At 50.1% G+C, this 24173-nt stretch overlaps 1 protein-coding gene across 1 annotated transcript in view; it reads right to left on the reverse strand.

The window, feature by feature from the left end:
• Nucleotides 1-24173, reverse strand: part of LOC127051190 (transmembrane protease serine 9-like) — a 94021-nt gene that overhangs the window by 64735 nt on the left and 5113 nt on the right. The window lies entirely within an intron of this gene.

Consider the following 24173-nt stretch of genomic DNA (forward strand, 5'->3'; position numbering starts at 1 on the left):
AATCTCAGTCCCCTCTGGTGGTGTCTCTTTAGCTCTCCCTGGGCTCAATCTTTAAGTAGCCCTGGCCCTGGTATGGGGCCATATCCCCAAGGTTCCTCCCTGGAGACACTATCTTCCTGTGGCCTCCAGCTGGGCTCAGTCCTTACTCAGTCCCAGCAGCCAGCCAGGAGCTCCTTCATTTCTCCCCTGGTCCCTGCTAGCAAACTGGCTTTGGCTCAGTCCTAGCAGCCAGCCAGGAGCCTCACCCTCCCCTGGTCCTTGCTCCCACTTAGCTGTCTGTGGTCCTGCTGCTCTTCCGCCAGGCATGCGTCCTTTCTTCTCCAGCTCCAAGCAGCCACTGACTGCTGGTGCTCCTCTAGTCTGCAGCTCCTTTTATATGCCCCTCCCCCCCCGGCCCCTGATTAGCCATTCTAGCAGCCCCTCTGATTGGTTTCTTCCTCACAACCATTTGAGGCTGCTTGGAGGACCCCTCCACTGCTCCTTTCCTGGGATGGTTGTGGCAGGACCCTGAAGCCTCCAGCAGGGGACTTTAGGACTAGTCCACCCCATCCATCTATCTATCCATCTATCCCCATACAGCCCCTCTATCTATCTATCTATCTATCTATCTATCCCCATACACTCTATCTATCTAGCTATCTCTATACATCCCCTCATCTATCTATCTGTCTATTCCCATACACCCTATCTATCCATCTATCTATCCCCATACACCTTATCTATCTATTTATCTATCCATCCCCATACAGCCCCTCTATCCATCTATCTATCCCCATACACTCTATCTATCTAGCTATCTCTATACATCCCCTCATCTATCTATCTATCTATTCCCATACACCCTATCTATCCATCTATCTATCCCCATACACCCTATCTGTCTATCTATCTATCTATCTCTATACACCCTATCTATCTATCCATCCCCAACTGCAAAATAAAACGTAAGATCAAGAAATTAAATATATTAATAAGATAGTCGACTATAACATAAAATAAAAATATAAAATGAAATGCAAGATCAAGAAAAGCAAATTGATATTGAAATTAAATATTGCATTTTTTCCTTTCAAAATGTATTTTATTTTATATTCTATTATAAATTGAGTAGACTAGAATAGATAGATAGATAGATAGATATAAATGAAACAATACAAAATAATACAGGATGAAGAAATGACAAGAAAAGTGAAGTTGAAATTGAAATTAAACTTTATGATACTTTGAAATGTATCATGCTTTATAGTCTACATAGGAGAGTATATAAGAGACGATATCACAAACACACACACACTGTTCCTCTTGATCTTGTATTTTATTTTCAAATAAAGAAATGAAAAGAAAAGTTGACATCAGAATGAAACATTTTGATCAGATTGAAAAGTTCTGACTTTTCATTTGAAAATATATTTTCACTCATAAATTATAAAATAAAAAGACTAATCACATACAGAAACGTGGAAATCAAAACAAAAGTCTTTGGATCAGAACAATACATTCCATTTTTTAAAAATGTTGAAAAGACTTTTCAGTTTGAAATTTATTTCATATGACACATTACAGGAAAGAAAAGCATAATATGAAAAGAGCAAGAACATCAACTGAAATTTCAAAAAAATCAAATTCAAAACTTGAATTTTTTCAAAAATGTTTGTTTTATGGAAACTTAAAATGTTGGGATGGATTCATTCTGAACTGGAAAGGATTTAGGATTAAGGATTTCCAGATCTGGAACAGCTTTAACTGGAAGGAACTTCCTTTACATCCAACTATTAAATTCCACCAGGGGCAGATTTAAGGGGACCACTGAATTTTTGGATCTTTTCTCTAGTTAAAATACTCACTGACTTTACCTTGCAATATAGTTTATGCTTTTGTTCTCATTTGATGTTCACAGAAGTGGGTGGCAGGACCACAGCATCTAGTGGTTACAGCACAGAGTCTGGAGCCAGGGCACCTGGGTTCATTTTCCAGCTCTGGAAAGGCAGAGGGATCCAGTACTTAGTGGAGGGCAGGCTGCGAGCCAGGATTCTTGGGTTCTATCCTAGGGCTGGGAAACAGGACTCCTATGTTTTGTTCCCAGCTTTGGGAGGGCAGGGGAGCCAAGCAGGGGACTTGAGAGCCAGGACTTCTGGGTTCTATGTCTGCCTTTTAGAGGGGTGTAGTGGTTAGATGTGGTAGGATGGGAATCAGGATCCCTGGGTTCGATTCCTAGCTCAGCAAGGGGACCTAATGGGCAGGTGCATTCTGCTCCCAGCTCTGCCATCAGTTTACGGTGTGACCTCGGGCGTCAACTGGCTTCCCTCCATTCCCTCCCATCCATCTGCCAAAAGGAGCTTGTAAAACTTTCCTACATCACAGGGGAATGCTGTGAGAAGCCACAAAAGGAGGGGTTGTGGTCAGTCTAGGGCTAAGGAATTACCCCTCTCCCCCATTTCAGACATACACACAGTTGTATGTGGAGGGGGGTCAATTCTGCTCTAAATACGATGTAGCTTTACACATCTATTGTTAATAAAAAGCTTTTGATGCAAAAATGAATGGAAGCTGTGTCTATTCACAATCCAGAGGTGGGGGGAATAAGGGAAATAAGGGGTGTGGCTCCTAGTAGCTCCTCCCACAAGATAAGCCCCACCCACTTGGGATTTCAAAGCAGATAGGTCCCTGTACAATACAATCCTCCTTTTTTTGTTCCAATCAGCCATGAAAAGGCACATCTAGTGCTCGCAAATAATTGATTTTTTGAAAATCGGGGCGGAGGGGATGGGTTGAACTGAAAAATTAGGTTTTAGAAATTTTTAGTGACTCGAAAATGCAAACAAAAAAAATCCATCAAATGAAATGTTTCATTTAAAAAATGGAAACATTTCAGCTGTTTTTTTAAATCATTTTGGGAAGAGTTAAAGTTAAATTACAAAGAAGCTTGAACAAAGAAGTCATTGCAAACTGAAAAAAATCAAAATGTTTCAACCGCTTTGAAACATTTTTAATATTTTTACATTTCAGTAGAAGGAACTCTCGAAATGCCACGTTGTTCTGAAGCAAAACACCCAAATCTTGCAACCACTTTGAAACACTGCTGATGTTTCTTTAAATTAAATTAAACAAAGAGTCTTTTTGAACCAAAAGAAACCAACCCTCTTAGATGTTTTTCAACCTTTTTAATGGTTTTCCTAATAAAACAAAAGGAAATCTCAAAATGAAAAATAAAAACATTTTGTTTAGAAAATATTGGATTTTTTCTGACTTTGTTTTGATAAAAGAAATTTAGCAAAACCGACGCAAATTCACAAAATATTTTTGGGGGTCACCACCCCTGCTTTTTTTTTTCTGGCTTAACAATTTTGGTTGCAAAAATTTCCCTCAGTTCCAATTGTGTTAATAGGTAGACTTCAGAATTAACAAACGTTCACAATATAGGGCTAGCAGGACACATGCCTCTTGGGGCTATCATGCCAGGCTCTCTGCAGACTCAGGCAGATGCCCCCATGTCAGTTCAAACCCATGCCCGATTGTGACATTATTATCATTAGGTTTCAGAGTTCATGCTCCACTGAGCCCATTACATTCCATCTGTCAGTCAACCATTTGTTCAGGCTGCCTGCAGATTCAGACAGATGGCACCGCATTGGTTACACACTGTTCTATAATGATCATTACAGAAAAATTATGATCATCGGGTCTGAGGAGCCCTGATGGGGTAGGTCTGTATAGCACCAAACACAACAGAAGACCTGATGTTGGTCGGGGTCTGTGCAGCACCTGACACGATTGGTGACTCTGGGGGCTACCAGCCCACAGATATGCAGTCCCTATTTTTTCAACCTCGTGCATTTGCAAAACCACTGGCTGCCCACGCCCAGCTTTTGTGACGCAAAGGATCTTATATAAACCTCCAAAGCTCAGCAACAATTAGGTGACACAGGAGGTGTTGTTGACAGTTGTGATAATGGGTGAGGCGTCGCTAAGACTCAGTTGCAACCTGTGCCTATTGGGATGGGAGATAACTTGGGATCTGGCCATACCGGTCGGATGAGAATCCCAGTTGCCAGCTTCTTCTTTTTCACGCTGCTCCCATCTTCGAGCTGGCCTTAAAATTGGAGCCAAAATTTCCATCCCCTTAAGGAGAATCCCAGGTGGAAAGATTTAAGAGGTCATGATGGACAAAGAACTCAATGTGAGCTCCCAGCATGACGCTGTACCTCAAAGGGCTTACGCGGTGATTTTACCTCTGTACCGGTGAGACGGATACTGGAACACTGCGTCCACTTCTGGCACGCAAATGTTAAAACGGCCGTTCAAAGAATCAGAGAGGATCCACAAAAACGATCCGAGGGCTAGAGAAAATCATGGGAAGCTTACAGAACTTGGCCTGTTTAACTCGCTGGGGCGGTGCCTTGATTTGGATGGAGCAAAGAAACACACACACACATCTCAGCATCCATGCAGCGTGGTCGGCGCCTATAAATTCACCTCAATCACCACTTTGCTTCTGGTGCTTCTGGGCCGCTGAGCTCGGGCAAACGTGGTGGTGGCTACGGCCGAGTTTGCTAGCCGGCTGGCTTTTATGGCAGCCAAGGGACAAGAAAACAGGGTGACACATTTGGGGGACATTTGTATCCCCACACACACACTTCTTGGGGTACCCAGGGCTACCTCTTCACCATCTGCCAACGGGGGTTCAGCCCAGGAGTACCGGAAGCTACCTAGACATGGGGGGCCACCAGGGCCCAAGCCATGGCCCGGTCCACCCCTCACCCTGAGGCCCTACTGTCACTCCGGCTCTCCCCCCGAGACCCTGCTCCTGCTCTGCCTCTCCCTGGATGCCCCGCCCCTGCTCCCCATCTTCTCCTGAGGCCCCGCCCTCACTCCACCTCTTCCCTGAGGCCCCGCCCCCACTCACTCCTCTCCATCCCCTCCTCCATCACTCGCCCTTAAGGCAGATAAAAAGTGGCAGGCCCATGTCCTGCCCCCCATTCTGGTGCCATCAGCCACAGGCAATACAAGCCCTGCCCTCGAGGCCTTCGCAGACCCCCGCTCTCCTATCTCATAGAATAAAATATGGGGATATACCCATCTCACAGAGCTGGAAGGTCATTATGTCCAGTCCCCTGCCTTCACTAGCAGGACCAAGTACTGATTTTGCCCCAGATCCCTAAGTGGCCCCCTCAAGGATTGAACTCACCACCTTCACGCTATGGATTAGCTGCAGACAAGTTCCCAGCCTTGACCATCTCCCTGTTCCATTAAGAATGCAGAGAAGTTACAGATATCTGCGTCTGAGGACGGCGGACACCCCTGCTTACCAGTTCCAGCTTAGCACGCAGCCCTTAGAGAGGCTGCTAGCGACAGCTGGTCGGTGAGCGTGTCACACGGCAGAGAGAGGAGAGTGACAGCACGGAGAAGCCTTGGAAACCACCAGCTGCCTGCGTGGAAAATGACGCCCAAACTCGCAGTGTAGAGCCTCAACTTAGCTGAAAATATGCTCTCCTGTCTAGCTAAAGACTGCTCAGTGATTGCCCTCACGGCGATTTACAGCCAGGTTTGGCTGTGATCCTCTGGCCACCAGGCAAACACAGGATCAACTTGCTTCCTAGGCGAATTATCCTGCCAGTCCCTTTGCCCCAGAACAACTCGTTGTCCTTATTCCAAAACCCAGCACCCACTGCTTAATTTGTGCCAGGGCTGAGCCCCGGCTCCTCTGGGTCTGGCAGCTCAGAGCCCCAGCTCCTCTGGGTCTGGCAGTTCAGAGCCCCGGCATCTCCGGGCCTGACAGCTCAGAGCCCCGGCACCTCCAGGCCGGGCAGTTCAGAGCCCCCCAGCACCCCTGGGCTCGGCCGTTCAGAGCCCCAGCACCTCCGGGCCTGGCAGTTCAGAGCCCCCCAGCACCTCTGGGCTCGGCCATTCAGAGCCCCGGCACCTCCAGGCCGAGCAGTTCAGGGCCTGGCACCTCTGGGCTCGGCCGTTCAGAGCCCTGGAACCTCTGGACCGGACAGTTCAGATCCTCGGCACCTCTGGTCTGGCAGTTCATAGCCTGGGTTAGAAAGAGAGGAAGTTTGCAGCAGCCGGGGGAGAGGCTTCCGTCACTCTCTGACTCTGATAGAAGACAGGAGAAAACCCCAGGGGAGATGTAGGGAAAGGAGGCATGAGTTGACGCCCAGAGAAACAGCAGCCAGGAAGGGGACTGTGCAGACCTTGGCTGGCGATTAAAGGGTCCTGGACTGCAACCCCGGGTACAGGATTTCTCTGCCAGCCACGGGCACAGGACCATCAGAGGCCCCACGGGGACAGCTGATCCAGGGAGACCTTGATACCGCAGAGGTGGGGGGACGATGTAGTGAGCCAGCCGGAGGGCTGAGTCGGGAATAGGAGGCGCTGTGACACACAGGAACAGAGCACATCACCGCGGCGGAGTGGCCGCCAGCAGAGGGCTCCGCGTGCGAAGGAAGCCGCCACACCACGCCTGGCCAGGAGGAGGCGCTCCTGCGGACAGGGCGAGACGGACAATACTCTTCACACAAGCAAGCAGGCAGATAGCGTTACCCCCCTGCCCGAGAGAAACTCGTCCGAGGCCTGGGCACCTCCTGCCTTAACTTTCTGGCCTGAAGAACAGAATTTGCAGTGTCGATACACAACTCCTTTGATATTCTCCATGCACCCAGCTTGCAAGGATTGTGACGGCCAGGGGCTCTGCACTCCATGCCCTTTGCCAGCTGGTGGCTGGCGGGCACACAGGCGATTAACCATTAGAACAGACCCTGATGTACAGCAGCTGACGGCCCATCCCTTTACGGCTTCCTAGCCAGCCTGGGCACCTATCTGCAAAATGCATTAGCCCAATGCAAGTTACACGATTCAATAGAGGAGGACGCAGGAGAAATTTTCAAGCCTGTGAAATATGGGCGGCCGGACTAGGTGATTGAACAGCCCCTTCTGGCCTTAACTAGCGAGGATTCAGCTTTCTCCCTGTGATTTGGTCCTCCGACCAGCATTCTGGCTGCCCTAGCAAATTCATCACACCGATGCTTCCCTGTGGGGCGGGTTGTCCCATTGCACCAGCCGGCCCTAGAGGTCAGTATTGAGAAGCAATGTTGTATTGACTCAATGGACAGGCTTCTGAGTGAAATCTCTGAGCTATGTTGTCCAAACTGGTGGCCACTTGGTCTCCAAAGAGCCCGAGGCGCCAGTCGTCGAGCCGAAGGAGGAAGAAAGTGAGCAGACGCCGTGCTCGGGTTATACGTTCTTCAGGGGCTGTCCTTCTGTTCTGTGCTTGCACCAGCATGGGAAAGTGTTTAATACCGCTTCCCGGGAGCTGTTTGATGACACCACATTTAATAGAGGTAGGAATATGATCTCGGTGACACACACCCCGATCTCAGTGTACAGCAGCTAAAGATCAGGCACTTATCTCTTGCCCAGAAAGCAGGGGCTGCAAGAATAGCTGTGCCCTAGAAATCAAAGCAGTGGGCCCACCTCTGAGATCCGCTGCCCAAATCCTTCCCAGAACTCAAAGCAGGAAGTAGGCGTGAAACAGCGATGGGGAAATCAGCTGGGACCTTGCATAGCCGGGGTGGGAATAAATCCTATGGGCGGCGAGAGGTGGGGAGCAACAGCACACGGCTGCCATTGATTGGGGGAGTATGCGTCATTTGAGGAAGGCCTCGGCTTTATGGTTTCCTCTTTATATACGGGCCAGGGAGATTTCCGGGCAGAGGAGCATTTTGAGAGCTGATTTGCATACCTGTAAGTGGCAGCATGATGCATAGAGCATTCTAGACACTAGACCCCACGACCCTCCCAGCCCTAAAGATAGAACCCAGGAGTCCTGGCCCCCAGCTCCCTGCACTGCCCCAGACCATGGTTTCCTTTGCCTCTCACAGTGAAAGGTCAAGAAGTCAAGGCCTCTTGGCGGAGACAGGCAGGCACTCCCCAGTAATGGCAGCCTTGCTGGCCAGCTTGGCATGGTGACAGGCCTATGATTTCTGGGAGCCACCCTGGGAAGGGCTGTTGTAACCACTCAGCCTGGCTGCTGCACCCCCTTCCTCCTGTTTGACATGCTCAGTCATCCCAGCCTGGCAGGGATTAGCTTGGCAGCGTTTTGTGCTGATCTCAGTAGCCAAAATTAACACTAGTGATGTAATCTACTAGCCCTCAGACTCCTCCCACAGGAGGGAGAGATCCCAGGAGTCCTAGCTCTCAGCCCACAACTCAATCCACCTCCCCCAGAGATACAGACAGAACCCAGGAGTCCTGACTCCCAGCCCTTGCCTACCAGCCCCCACTCACCTCCCAGAGCTGGGGAGAGAACCCAGGAGTCCTGGCTTCCAGTTCCCCCCACTCTAATCACTAGACCCCACTCCCCTCCCAGAACTGGGGATAGAACCCAGGAGTCCTGGCTCCCAGTACCTCCCCCCTGCTCTAACCCAGCAGACCCTTCTAGGCAGGGACCTAGGAGATGGGGCAGAGGTGTGTGTGTCCCCTAGTGATCAGAACACTATTTTCCTGTCCCCCTAGTGCCTCAAGTCTGTGGGGCTCGCAGCAGGGGAACTCGCACATCACTTGGGGAAGGGTATCAGCTAGCCTGCTCCGTGGGTCACCGCCTACTGCCCAGTGCCACCCCGCCTTGCCTCTCCAGGGGTTCTTCCCCCTCACTCACAGGGTCTCCGTGGTCTGCTCCAGGTGGCATGGGGCTCCAGCTGTGCTCCTGCAGAACCTACCAGTGGAGATCAGCTCCTGTTCACAGGCCTCCCCGACTGAGCTTCGCTGCACCTCCGCTGAGAGCCTGCCAGGCAGGTGTGACTGGGTGAGGCCTCCGGGCCCAGAGATGCTCTTTAACCATCTGTTTCCCAGTGTGACGTTTGTACAGCCCATCACAGGTCCAGGAGACGGCCCTTCCAGCCACGGCCCCAGGAGACATGGCCTTTCCAGCCAGGGCTCCAAGAGACATGGTCCTTCCAGCCAGGGCCCCAGGAGAAATGGTCCTTCCAGCCAGGGCTCCAGGAGACATGGTCCTCCAGCCAGGGCCCCAGGAGACATGGTCCTTCCAGCCAGGGCTCCAGGAGACATGGTCCTTCCAGCCAGGGCTCCAGGAGACATGGTCCTTCCAGCCAGGGCCCCAGGAGACATGGTCCTTCCAGCCAGGGCTCCAGGAGACATGGTCCTTCCAGCCAGGGCTCCAGGAGACATGGTCCTTCCAGCCAGGGCTCCAGGAGACATGGTCCTTCCAGCCAGGGCCCCAGGAGACATGGTCCTTCCAGCCAGGGCCCCAGGAGACATGGTCCTTCCAGCCAGGGCTCCAGGAGACATGGTCCTCCAGCCAGGGCCCCAGGAGACACGGGCCTTGGCTGCAGGTGATGTCTTCTGTACAAGCTCATTCGCGCTGGGATAATATGCAAGGTGCTTTGCCGTACAGGTCCTTGGAAAACAAGAATTCCATTTTGAAAAGATGAAGAGGTTACTTTTTTCAATCCCCGTCATCATGAAACTCAGACCCAGCTTCCAGTTCTCACAGTGAAGGGCCACGCTGCCGGGTCTTCTGCCTCACCTCCCAAAGGAGTGCTCTGCTCACACTGCCATTGGTGCTTCTGGGGCCTTGCTCTTGGCCTAGGACAGTGGTTTCAATCTTCTTTCATTTGCAGACCCCTAAACAATGTTGAATGGAGGAGCCCCCTTTGCAAGCCTTAGACAGTCTGCAGACCACAGGTTGAAAACCACTGCTCTAGAAAGTCCATCTTGGACCTGGGAAACTTTCCTGACAAAAATTCCATCCAAGTCAAGATGTTGATCTGAAAAGTTTTGCCAAATCGGCATTTTCCAACCAAAAAAAAAGTTGCAGTGAAACTTTCCCGACCAGCTCTACTGTAGGTAGGTCTTCCACACACACTCAGTGCAGCTGATATCACTCCCAAGGGGACGCTGTCTTGCAGAAATGACTTGGGCCTGTCCCAAAGGACCGTACAGATATTTTAGAAGCACAGGAATTGCCAGGTTCGGTCAGACCATGGGCCATCTCAGTCAATCTCCAGCAGTGGGCAGTACAAGATGTTTCAGATCCAGATGTTCCTCCGGAGGAAAGTCGAGACCCTCTCAATAAACAGGTGTGGGAGAATCTGCCCTCTCAAGATGACCATCTCAGCTTGCTCTCTAGGCGGACAATAGCCCCGAAACAGGTGTTTCAATATCCCTTCCCAAATTGTCTCATCCGTTCTCATCACTCTAGACATTCTTGGTCTCAGTGGAAATGGTCAATCCCTTTGGTAAGCCTAAGAGCTGCTGGACCATGGTTCATCTGGAGAAGACATAAAGGAGGCAATACCATACCAGGCCATCCTTACGTATGCGCTTCTGCTGGAGGTGGGTCTGCCTTTAGAGCTGGGATCCCGGCCAGCAGCCGCCGCTTTCCAGCTGCCCAGCTCTGAGGACAGAAGTAAGGGTAGCAGTACCGCAACCCCCTTGTACGATCAGGGGCGGCTCCAGGCCCCAGCACACCAAGAGTGTGCTTGGGGCGACAAGCCGTGGGAAGCGCTCTGCCGGCACCGCGAGGGCGGCAGGCAGGCTGCCCTCGGCGGCTTGCCTGCGGAGGGTTCGCTGGTCCCGCAGCTTCGGAGGACCTCCCACAGGCACGCCACGGAAGGCAGCCTGCCTACCGTGCTTGGGGCAGCAAAATTCCTAGAGCTGCCCCTGCCTACAATAACCAACTCCTTTTTGGTTCAGGGCCCCTACAATTACAACACTGTGAAATTTCAGAATTAAATAGCTGAAATCATGAAATTTATGATTTTTTAAATCCTATGACGGTGAAATTGACCAAAATGGACTGTGAATTTGGTAGGACCCTAGCAATGTGTGAAGAAATACTTCTGTGACTGGCTGGGTGTCACGGAGTGTGGGGGAGTCAATGCCCGGCTCCCCTCTTCCTGGGACTCACTGTGACTCTCAGCCAGCCAGTAAAACAGACGGTTTATTAGATGACAGGAACACAGTCCCAAGCAGAGCATGTAGGTACAACCAGAACCCCTCAATCAAGTCCTTCTAGGGGTTCAGGGAGCTTAGACCCCAGCTTGGGGTTCCCTGCATTGCACCACTCAGCCCAAACTGACCCTAAAAAATCCCTCCAGCAGCTCTTGTCCCCCTCCCCTCTGCTCCTCCTCTCCTTTGTTCAGTCTCTCAGGCAGAAGGTGTCACTTCTCCCCACTCCTCTCCTGGCTCAGGTTACAGCTCAGATAGCTTCCTTCTCATCCCCAATGTAACTCCCCGGCAACATTCCTGGGTCAAATCAGCCCTGCTCCGTCACATTGGGACTATCACCTGACATGCTAAATTTACTTCTGAGCCCATTTTCCCTGCCAGCTTGGGATTCCCCTTGTTGAACCAGACACACTCGCCTGATGCAACACAGACCCAGGTCTGGTCCACACCCCAAAGCTGCAGACTTTAACCAAAAAACTGCTCAGCAGGTCACCTATCTCCAGCACCCAGACACCCAGCTCCCAATGGGATCCAAACCCCCAAATAAATCTGTTTTACTCTGTATACAGCTTATACAGGGTAAACTCATAAATTGTCCATCCCCTATAACACTGATAGAGAGAGATGCACAGCTGTTTGCTCTGCCAGGTATTAATCACTTACTCTTGGTTCATTAATAAACAAAAGTGATTTTATTAAGTATAAAATAAAAAGTAGGATTTAAGTGGTTTCAAGTAATAACAGACAGAACAAAGTAAGTTACCAAGCAAAATAAAGTAAAAACATGCAAATCTAAGCCTAATCTCACCCTCAGAGATGTTCCAATGAGCTTCTTTCACAGACTAGACTCCTTCCTTGTCTGGGCCTAATTCTTTCCCCTGGTACAGACATAGTTAGTTCCAGCAGACATCTTAGGTGGAAAGCAGGGGTGTTCTCATGCCTGCGACCCCCTTTTTTCTCTTCCACCCCCTTTGTTATGTTTGGCACAAGGCAGGAATCTTTTGTCTTTCTGGGTCCCCAACCCTCCTTCTCAATGGAAAAGCACCAGGTTTACAATGGATTCCAGTTCAGGCGACATGATCACATGTCACTGTAAGACCCTAGCTTCCATTCTTCCAGGGCTGGCACCCAGGAAAGTTTGCAACAGAGCCATTTACAACCAATTGTCCTTGTCAATGGGAGCCATCGAGATTCCAGGCCACCATTAATGGTCCACACTTTGCATAATTAGAATAGGACCTCAGAGTTATAGCTCATATTCCTAGTTTCAGATACAAGAGTGATACATGCATACAAACAGGATGACCACGCTGTAGATTATAAGCTTTGTAATGACACCTTACAAGAGACCTTTTGAATAAAGCAGATTACAGTTACATGATATTTACACTCCTAAGCATATTTCCATGAAACATTATGAAATGCAACGTCACAACTTCTCTTTTTTAATTTATTTTTTCAATTAATCCTGCGGCCTGTCAATTTCATTGGGTGGCCCCTGGTTCTTGTGTTATGTGAAGGGGTAAATAACACTTCCCTAGTCACGTTCTCCACACTACTCATGATTGTATAGCCCTCAGTCACATCTCCTCTTAGGCCTGGTCTACACTACGCTGTTAAACCGATTTAACGCTGCACCCGTCCACACTACACTGCTCTTTATATCGATTTAAAGGGCTCTTTAAATCGATTTCTGTACTCCTACAAAACGAGAGGAGTAACGCTAAAATCGATATTACTGTATCAGATTAGGGTTAGTGTGGACGCAAATCGACGTTATTGGCCTCATTATTTTACAGTAGCTAGTCACAGTGCACCGCTCCAGAAATTGACGTTAGCTTGGACCATGGATGCACACCACTGAATTAATGTGCCTAGTGTGGACGTGCACAATCGACTTTATAATATCTGTTTCATAAAATCGGTTTAAGCTAATTCGAATTTATCCTGTAGTGTAAATGTAGCCTTGGTCATCTGTTTTCTAAGCTGAACAGCCCTCATCTTTTTTGTCTCCCCTGGTGTGGAAGTTGTTCCGTACTTCTGATCACCTCTGCTGCCCTTCTCTGAACCTTCTCCACTTCCACTATATCCTCCTTGAGATGGGGCAATCAGAACTGGACCCAATATTCAAGGTGTGGGCGCACCATGGCTTTAGATAGTGGCATTATATGTTCTGTCTTGTTGTCCCTTCCTTTCCTAATCGCTCCTAACATTCTGTTCGCTTTTTCACCACGGCTTCACGCGGAGCTGAAGTTTTCAGAGAACTATCCATGGTGACTCCAAGATCTCTTGCTTGTTTCTTGTTCTCAGCAACTTCCAGTGGCAGGGAATCCTGCTGACTAATCAGACGATGGCTGGGAAACAATCTCCTTTTATCACGTTCACATTTCCCAACAGTTCAATATAATTGAACGTTATGAGGCATGATGGATTTTTTTGGCAACCTCGGGGGGGTGGGGGGGAGAGTTTAAGGTGGCACCAAAATTTTTTTTTTTAAACTTTCAACAAATCAGGGAGGAGGGGGAGGAAAGGGAATTGTTTCAAGTTAAATCAAACAGTTTGTTTCAACAAAATCAAAATATTTTTGTTTATTTTTAGACCATTTTAAATGTTTTTATAAAAAATAAAATAAAATTTTGAGGGAAAGGGCCTCCTATGGATTTGTAAGTTCTATCACCGGCTCTGCGAGTGGGTTAGAGCAGAGGGGACTAGGAGCCAGGACTCCTGGGTTCTCTCCCTGGCTCTGGGAGAGAAGTGGTTAGAGCAGAGGAGCTAGGACTCTTGACAGGTATTCCCAGATCTGTGAAGTCTCTCCCCTGCCTCAGTTTCCCCCTTTTTCAAATAGCTATAATACCACCTCGACCTCCTTTGCCAATCATGCCAAGACTTGAGCACACAAAGCTGCCACCCACCACGATTATCCTAGGTGGCTACACATGGCAAAGAGTGATCTGCCCACGCTTCCCACTGTTCCTTATTTCCCTGCAACATTTCTAGGTTTCGCTGTCCTCCCACTCCAATTACAGAGCCAAGAACAATTTCCTCGCCAGCTGTTCCCCCCCTTAACACTCATCCTTCTAGGCATCCTGGGCCAGAGACACCAGTCAGACTGGAGGTGGGCGGTATTATGTTTTACTGGTATCTCCTCCCGGCGTAGGCGTATCAGTTGGCCAGGTGTTGGGTGTGCCATCGTTCAAGCTACCAGGCTCTGCCAACCAGAAGATCAAGCTCTCTTATCACATGTGAATGCACAGAGCTGCTCCTTAACCCTCTGTTCCCAGTGTGCGGTTTGCACAGTCCACCACAGGTCCAGGAGACTGTCCTTCCAGCCAGGGTCCCAGGAGACATGGTCCTTCCAGCCACATAAGAATATAAGAACAGCCATCCTGGGTCAGGCCAAAGGTCCATCTAGCCCAGTGTCCTGTCTTCCAACAGTGGCCAATGTCAGGTGCCCCAGAGGGAATGAACAGAACAAGGAATCATCAAGTGATCCATCCCCTGTCGCACATTCCCAGCTTCTGGAAAACGGAAGATAGGGACATGATCCTGGCTAATAGCCATTGATGGACCTCTCCTCCATGAACTTAGCTAGATCTTTTTTGAACCCCGTTATAGTCTTGGCTTTTACACTATCCCCTGGCAAAGGGCTCAGCTGAACATGTGTTGCGTGAAGAACTATTTCCTTTTGTTTGTTTTAAACCTGCTGCTTATTAATTTCATCAGGTGACCCCTAGCCCTTGTGTTTTGAGAAGGAATAAATAACACTTCCTTATTTACTTTCTCCACACCAGTCATGATTTTATAGTCCTCTACCATATTCCCCCTTAGTCATCACTTTTCCAAGCCAAAAAATCCCAGGCTTATTAGTCTTTCCTCATACGGCAGCCGTTCCAAACCCTAATCATTTTTGTTGCCCTTCTCTGTACCTTCTCTGATACCAAAATATCTTTTTTGAAATGGGGCGACCACATACGCATGCAGTGTTCAAAAGGTAGGTGTACCAGGGATTTATATAGAGGCAAGATGATATTTTCTGTCTTATTCTCTATCCCTTTCTTAATGATTCCCAGCATTCTGTTTGCTTCTTTGACAGCCGCTGCACATTGAGTGGATGTTTTCAGAGAACTATCCACAGTGACTCCACAATCTCTTCCTTGAGTGGTAACAGCTCATTTAGACCCCATCATTTTATATGTATAGTTGGGATTATGTTTTCCAGTGTGCATTACTTTGCATTTATCAACAGTGAATTTCATCTGCCATTTTGTTGCCCAGCCCCCTAGTGTTGAAGATCCCTTTGCAGCTCTTCGCAATCAGCTCTGGGTTTAATTATCTTGAATAGTTTTGTATCATCTGCAAACTTTGCCACCTCACTGTTTACCCCCTTTTCCAGATCATTTATGAATTTGTTGAATGGGACTGGTCCCAGTACAGATCCCTAGGGAACACCACTATTTACCTCTCCCCATTCTGAACTGACCATTTATACCTACCCGTTGTTTCTTATCTTTTAACCAGTTACCAGTCCATGAAAGCACCTTCCCTTTTATCCTTCCTTAGTCTGTGTCAGCAAAAAGAACGAGTACTTGTGGCACCTTAGAGAGTAACAAATAAATGTGTTAGTCTCTAAGGTGCCTCAAATATTCCTCCTTCTTTCTGAGTTCTATTAGTACCACCGTCAACATAAGCTACATCAGAGAACAAAAAAACCCAAGATAAGAGAATCCCCCTCCCAGATCTGCCAATTCCCCTGAAGGCAAGACAAACATTAAGGCTGCTGCCACTTGCCCTGCTGTCCCGCTGAAGGTCAGGTTTGATTCCCTTTTTATCCTCTTGTTCCTTCCACCCACTTATTTCCAAGAGCGTAGTTGATTAAGTGTTGGTCTCCTGCCCCATTGGCCATTCCTGCTGTTTATTATGAGGGGTCCCAACTACTGTCGCAATCATTTGTGCAAAGAGCTGGGCCTCTATAAAGTGGGGTTAGGAAGGTCTGGCTGAATAAAGCTAATAGTCTCTACCACAATGTATCTGTAGCTAAATCTTCTAATCCAAGATTATTTACTCACGCTGCTACTACTACTAGGACTCAGCTGAATACTAGGCCTCAGGCTTGCTCCAAAGCCTAATTTTAAATGAACGTTACAGTTCATTGCATGCGCCTATTTGCATAGTAGCTTCAGTTTCATTGGCACTAAATTAGAAACACCAGCAGCTCACACCGACAGGAACCTCCAACAAACCCATGGCAAGCAAGTGTAACTGAGGAACGGGGAGGCAGCGCTAGAAGAGGGTCAGGCCCTGGCCAGGCCTGAACTTTGTGTGCCCACCTCGCTTGGAGCCTCTTGTCAAGACAGAACATAGTGCCCCCCTTGTGCTAGGGGAGGGATAGCTCAGTGGTTGGAGCATTGGCCTGCTAAACCCAGGGTTGTGAGCTCAATCCTTGAGGGGGCAACTTAGGGATCTGGGGCAAAGTCAGTACTTGGTGCTGCTAGTGAAGGCAGGGGGTTGGACTCAATGACCTTTCAAGGTCCCTTCCAGCTCTATGAGATAGGTGCATCTCCATATTATATTAAACTAGCCCTCTGCTCCCAGAAGCACCATGAGAAGCTGTGCTTAAGTAGAGTCAATGGTGTCAATTGTCCATAGCTTCACTGGGGCCAATGGGGTTGGGTCCCCAGCTGGTGTCAGTTGGCCACTGTTCATTGAAGTCAGATCTCACTCAGGTTTCCAATCCTTTAATCATTCTCCTATCTCTTCTCTGACCCTCCTCCAATTAATCCACCTCCTTGAATTTTGGGCACCAGAACTGGACACAGCATTCCAGCTGCGGTTGTGAATACAGTCATGAATACAGAGGTCAAATAGTCTCTCTACCCCTATTTGAGATTCCCCTGTTGATGCCTCCCAGGATCGCATTAGCTCTTTTGGCTACAGCGTCGCACTGGGCACTCATGTTCTGCTAATTATCCACCATGACCCCCAAATCTTTTCCAAAGTCACTGCTTCCCAGGAGAGCGCCACCCCATGCTGTAAGTATGGCCTGCGTTCTTTATTCCTAGGTGGACATTTTTAGCCTATTTAAATGCATGTTGTTTGTTTGCACCCAGATTACCAAGCAATCCAGCTCACTCCGAGCCAGTGACCTGGCCTCTTCATTATTTCCCACTCTGCTTGATTTGTGTGTCATCTGCAGACATAATCAGTGATGGCTCTACACCTTCTTCCAGGTCACTGAGAAAAACATAGGACCAAGAACTGATTCCTGTGGGACACCCCACCCTGTAAACACAGCTACATGCCCCCGGTAAGTGTGTGTTATAGGTCCCCATCCTGTCTCCAGCCCACAGAGGACAAAGCACCCGGCTACAGAGCCTTGACCCTGTCACTCAAGTTGCAGTATCACACGCTCTTAATCCTGGAGATCCCCAGTCCAACCCTTGGTGGTGGCCATCCAGCGCACCCCTGCTCAGCGATGACTCCCTGTTACTAATTGCATTTGCCGAGAGCCAGCTAGGTTGAATTCATACTCTAGGAGCATCGTGCTGGGAGCTTTCTCAGGATCACTGTTGTGCTAACAAGAGCATTGTCTATAAGACACAGGAGGTGACTGTTTCGCTGAGGAGGCCTCAGCTGGAGAATTGTGTTCAATTCTTTAGGAGAGATGTGGCCAAATTGGAGAGAGTCCAGAAGAGAGCCACAAAAATGAGAAAAGGTTTAGAAAACACCACAACAACAGGCCTTGAACCTGGGCCTACAAGGTAGGGTCTGGCCAATGCCACCACCACACCACTATGCATCAGCTGTAAAAAGTTTTGCTGCATTAGCACCTAATAAACTCTATGGAGATAAATACCACAGGAAGTTCCACCTCCAGGCCAGACTGACAGCTTCCCTCATGGCCCCTGATTGGTCCAGGCCCCTTATTTAAGCCCAGGGAGACTTCCAGGAAGCAGCTGTGAGACAAGGTCAACTCTCCTGCCAGTGGTAGTGGTGGACCTGTCTCTTGGTTATCTGACTCCTGGCTCTGCCAAGCCGGAGTTGTGAAACACACGAGCTGTGAGGAGAGGTTGAGAGAATGGGCACATTTAGTCTAGAGCAGAGAAGGCTGAGGAGGAAGCTGACAGCAGTCATGGGAGATGTTCAGGGCTGTTAGAAAGAGGATGGGGATCAATTGTTCTCCACATCCATTGAGGGTGGCACAAGAAGGAATCCACTTAGTTTGTAGAAAGGAAGATTTGGGTTAGAGATTAGGGGGAAAAATCTAAGGGTAGTGCATCACTGGGCCAAGCTTCCAAGGGAAGTTGAGGAATCCTTGTCACTGGAGGGTTTTAAGAACAGGTGGGACAAACCCCTGTCGGGGATGGTTAAGGGTTACTTGGTCCTGCCTCACCGCAGGGCCCTTGACTAGACCTGCTGAGGTCCCTTCCAGCCCTGCGACTCTGTAAGCGGGGCTGATTTCTCCTTCCCCGGGTGCTTGGCATAGCCTTAGGCTTCAAGCAGGGCTTTGGATCAAGGACCGAGCGGCCGGCCCATTCCAGCGTGACAGAGCCACGGTGAGCGCTTCACGGAGCAAAACAAGCTGATAAACATCTTCCCCTGTGGCACGCCCTTGTCTCGCCCAGTAATGCACAGGCTCCTCTCCTGACCCTGCCGAGGGAGGGTGGATAATGTGTGTTAATTACAGCCACTGCCCACCTGCTGGCACCCAACACTTGGCAGAGGTTAACAACTTTGGCCTCGCACCACCCCGGGGGAGGTAGAATGAGCTCATTAGCAGGAAGGAAAAGGAGATATTGATTTGCCTGAGGTCACAGCAAGGGATGGAATCCAGGAGTCCTGACTCCCAGCCCTGCCCCTCCTCTAACCCCTAGACCCCACTCCCCAAGCCAGTGATAGAACCCAGGAGTCCTCACTCCCAGCCCCCCTGCTCTAACCACTAGACCCACTCCCCTCCCAGAGCTGGGGATAGAACCCAGGAGTCCTGACTCCAGGCCCTGCCCCTCCTCTAACCCCTAGACCCCACTCCCCGAACCAGCGATAGAACCCAGGAGTCCTCACTCCCAGCCCCCTTGCTCTAACCACTAGACACCACTCCCCTCCCAGAGCTGGGGAAAGAAGTCAATGGGGACCTGATATCAGTGTGGGTCTGGGCAGTGCCCTCCACAGTAGGGGGACCAGACCCACCCTGGGTCTGTGCAGCACCTGGTACAACAGGGAACCCTATCTCGCCTCAAGGGGGAGGGGGGATCTGTGCAGTGCCCAGCACGATGTGGGGGTGGTCCTGATATCAATTGTGGCATCAAGGCCTCATGTTCCCGGCCTTCTGGACCCAATTTCCTGACCAATTTTCTGCTTTCCCCCAACCCTGTACCCCTCTGCCAGTGGTTTACGTTTAATTGCTGCTTGTGGTTGCTCGAAAGAGTCTGCAAACCCAGCTAATCCACCCACTGCATCCACCTTTTTGTGCCACAAATACTGTTTTACGTCATCACTGCACATATTCAGGAATTGTTCCTGAGTAACCAAATCACACATTTCTTCCAAGTTTGTAATGCCTTTTCCCCTCACCCACTTATCTAACAAATCTCTCATTTCATCTACATAAGCCACATTTCTCAATCCAGATCCCCTCTTAAGACTCCTGAATTTTACCCTGTAGGTTTCAGGTGTAATCTGGAACTGTTTTAAATCCAGATCCTTAAATTTACCATAGTTTGCAGCAGCATCAATAGGCATCTTATTGAATATGTCCAGAGCTCTCCCAGTCAAGTTTGCAACCAAAGTGGTCGTTTTTTGATCTTCAGAAATTGCATGGAGAGTGCACAGTCGCTCAAAGGTGATGAAATAATTGGCAATATCACTGGATTCATCATGTTGCGGGCATAATCGTTCCCTTTTGTGGATTTTTGGGGAAATAGAGCTAGCAGGTGGAGGATTTTGTCTCTTCCACTCCATTGCATCCAGTTCATGTCTGGAATGCCACATGCTGGCAGGGGCCTGAGACCTAATGAAATATGGTCCCGCATATGTAACAGTTGGCAATCTCTCAGCGTTTGAGGGTTTGTCTTCCAAGAAATGATAGCCAGTTATCGCTGGTGGATTCCTCTAATGAGGCCAACCTGGGATCCACAGATCTTATGACAGATGTGGCAGATGTTTCCCAGTGGAAGGGGCCGATCTGGGTTGTTGAATCAAGCTATGGTGCATTCTCACCTCCTGTCCCATTTCTCCATTTCCTGTGGTCTTCATTGGGTCTTGAAACAGTGGGATCTTTGCCACAAGGTCCTTCTCCACTGAACGGTCAAGGGCTTGGGTCTCCCATAAGTTTATGAGGATGTTGGACTTCTCGCGGTTTGCTTTGAGGTGCTTTCTTTGCCCTCTCTGGACATATATGGATGTAAGGAAAAAGTGTCTAGAAGAGGTCTCTGCCCAGCTCCTAGTTGGGTACAGCCAGTTGAGAGGATGGCATAAACTGACTTGTCACATCCCGCTGCCAGCGCTCACCACTGGCTGCTTTCTTCTCTCTTTGTTCTCACCCATCTTCATGAACCTTGGAAACTGCTCTCTGATATGGATCTCTTTCTTGTAGGTGGTGTCAGTTGACTCGCATGTGTGGTTTTTTTCCATGGGCTGTCCCAGCTTGGTGCAGATAGCTGACCCAGCAGGCCTCTATAGCACTACCCAGAAAGGCCACGGACCTGGCTGGGTGGCGCAGGTGCTTGGGCAGATTTATTGCCAGCGAAGCACGGTTTTAGCTCCCTGGATCAATGTCTGCACATCTATGGTCGTTACAACGGATGCAGCAGGACTCTTCGCTGCCCCCGAGGCAGGGCAGAGGGTTACGGTGACATTTATAGACGGAGGCAGATAACTAGGATACCCAACTTACATACCACCTTACGCGTGACATGAGATTTGTTTGTGACCTCCCCTTGTTCCTGATGTCTTGAACAAACCCGTCAAACCAGCTGGACTTCTACTAGATTGGGGTGTAACAGAAACAGATGTTTAAGTGAATACCTAATACCTAGAACACCAGCAGGGCTCTCCCTAGCTACTCTGGGGCCCTACGCAGCCCCCCCCAAGGGGGGTGGAGCTCCAGGTCTCTGCGGGGGGGGGGCAGGGGGCTGGCCCCAGGCATCCGCAGGCAAGGAGCTGGCCCCAGGCTCCACGGGATGGGCGGGGCTGGCTTGTGGGGCAGGGGAAACCACCCCCCAGCACTCACCAGTGGCACGGCTGGGGCCAGGTCACTGCACTCCCGCCGCCGGCGAGTGCAGGCCCAGCCCTGCTGCAGAGCTCAGGGGAGTGGGGGCAGGAAAGCGACAGGGGGCCAGCGGAGCAGGGGCGGGGGCCCTGCGGAAGAGGCGGAGCAGGGGCTGGAGCAGCGCTGCTGCGCAGGACACCAGGCAATGTGGTGCCCCAAATCCCCTGGTGCCCGACGCGGCTGCGCACTCTGCATATGGGTAAGGATGGCCCTGTACACTAGCAACAACTTTGCCAAGTTCATGTACCGGACAGTGAACTTGTGAGCAGCTGCTTTAATACATGGCCTGACTTTCATTCACAGCCTCTGGTTTCGGCCACCAGGCCCCATGCTCCAGGCTCTCTCTCTGCTACCATATGGGTATAGGCCGCTGTTGCCGTTCGGATTTGCAATGAAGGCTTCCTGCCTTTAGATCTGTAACCCTCCAGTCCCACTCGTTACAGAAGGTCACAAAGCCACCCGAGGAAAGAACCTGTTACTAATGACTTGTGCAATTTGCATTCTAAATCAGTCTAAAGGCTGCAATGCCCTGCGTCCTGCGTGACCCGAGTTGCCTAGGGTAACCCGCAGTACAAACGCCAAGGTCATGCCAGGCTGCAAAAAGGAGAGCAGATTCTCCCCAAACTGGTGGTTAACATCAAAGTTAGACTCACCAGCCAGTTGCCAACTGGGCTCCTGATCCCCCACGCTGGTTACCAAGAACCTAGAAAAAAGCAATCCCACAGCCCCCTTCCTTGCGTTGCTTCTCTGGCTCCCGATCAGCACCTCGGTCCAGTACAGTGAGAAGTTACTTAAAATTCTATTCGCTTTACAAAATGTTCTTCTGACTGCAAAGGACCAGCTACATTACCAGATCCGTACTCGTCTGGGTCTTACCCAAAACACCACACGGCCGGCCAATCCTTTAGCATCTAAAACGAAAGGTTTTATTATAAACAAAAAGACAAGAACAGGAGGAGAGATATTAAATAGTCAAAGCACTCAGCTGCATGTATCAGTTCTTAGCAGGCTGGAAAGTCCCTCTGGAATGCATCCGCAGCTTGGATAGGTCTATCAGTCCTCAGCTGAAAGCTTCGGTTTTCAGAGAGGTTGCTGCAGAGGTGAGAAGCAGGACTGAAGACAAAACAGAGAAGATGCAGCTGCCTTCTATATCTTTTGCCATGTGGCCTGTTCATCCTCTGTCCCAAACACAAGCTCCCAGCACAGGGGCACAGAAAAGCTCTTGGAGTCTCCTGTCCACGGGCCTGTCCCTGCATGTCGCGCTGACTCACAGGCGTCGCCCCTGACTTCTCTCAGTGGGTCCATTGTACAGCTGATTGCGCTTGGTGGGCCGTCTCGCAGGCGAGACAGTGCAGATGCCGATCGGTCTGTGGGTGTCACCCAGCCACACAGTACAGGTTTGATATACAAATATACCACGCATAATGCATATGGGATACATACATATACACACAATCATCCCGTTTAGCAGGTATAGCTAAGGCTACATTTTAGTCACGGGGATTGTAAGTAAAAGTCACAGATAGGTGACAGGCAGTAAGCAAAAATGCACAGCTCATGACCCATGACTTTTACTATATACCCCAGACTAAAACTTGGGGGGAGAGGCTGGGGGGCAGCCCTGGGGGCACCAAAGGTGCTGGGGGGACAGTCTGGAGGGTGCCATGGATATTCAAGGGGGGCATCGCCCAGGGGGATGCTGGGGGTACTCAGAGGGGCACGGCCCGGGGGATGCCACGGGTACTCAAGGGGCATGGCCCGGGGGATGCCACAGGTGCTCAGAGGGGCAAGGCCTGGGGGGTGCAGCGGATGCTTGCGGGGGGGCGGTATCAGGATTGGGGCAGGTTCTACCTGGCTCCTGGGAAGCAGCGACCTCCAGCTGCGAGCCCCATGTGCTGCCTCCACTAGGCCCCAGCCCCAGTTCTGCAGCTCCCATTGGCTTCCGGGGAGCTCCCCCATCAGGTAAGTACCGCCCACACCCCAATCCCAGCTCTGGGGCCCCGCACACACCCAATTCCTGATTCCAGGGGGTGGGGGGGCTGAGACTGCCCCAGCAGCAGCCAGTGCACCTGGCCATGCTTGGGCGGCTCCCGGGCCAGGCACACCAGCTGCTGCAGAAGTCACGGAGGCCACAGAAAGTCACAGAATCCATGACGTCTGTGACTTAATTATAACTGTCCCACAGATACCTGACATGACATATCTTTGTAACATTGGTATCCGTAACTTTATAAACGGTCACCTCTATTCCCTACAGCGTAACATCCTGTGTTCCCAGCTACCCCCAGCCCCTGCCTTGAGGTTTCCTTCTGGGAAGTTGCCCTCCCTCACCTGGCCCTGAGCCCTGGAGATTAGTCATGGAGGCAACCAAACACCAACGAGCAAGAAGATACCTGGGCCACCCTCCAGGACTTGGCGCTGACCCGGGGTGTGATGGATCTCTCAAGGCCCACGTGCACCTCGCTTCATAGCGCAGAGCCAGCTGATCCTGCCGTCACTCAGCGCAGCAACGCCTCACGCCGTGAATGTGACTGGAGTGTGTGCAGGCAAATGCTGGAATTCAAGTCTATGGGATGGTGCCACCTTCTCCTCTTCCTCCTCCTTCTCTCCCAGTCATCGATCCATGGATTTTAAACCCAGAAGGGACCAACACATCCCGTAGTTGGACTTCCTGTAAAACGCAAACCATTAAATTTGATCCTGAGACACCTTTGTGGAGCCTCGTCACTTGTGGTGGCCTGAAGCGTCTTCCAGAAAGGCAGCTGGTCTTGATGCCATCGAAAGCTGGAGAATACTCCGCTTCCCTTGGGAGTGCGTTTACTTTTCCACCACGCGCACTGACTGGGGGCATTACATGGATGGATGGATAGAGGGGTGTGTATGGAGGTGGATGGTAGATGGACAGGGATGCCGGGGTAGATAGACCAACAGATGGTGGGTG

Source organism: Gopherus flavomarginatus, chromosome 5 (genome assembly GCF_025201925.1).
Source record: "Gopherus flavomarginatus isolate rGopFla2 chromosome 5, rGopFla2.mat.asm, whole genome shotgun sequence".
NCBI classification, from domain to species: domain Eukaryota; kingdom Metazoa; phylum Chordata; order Testudines; family Testudinidae; genus Gopherus; species Gopherus flavomarginatus.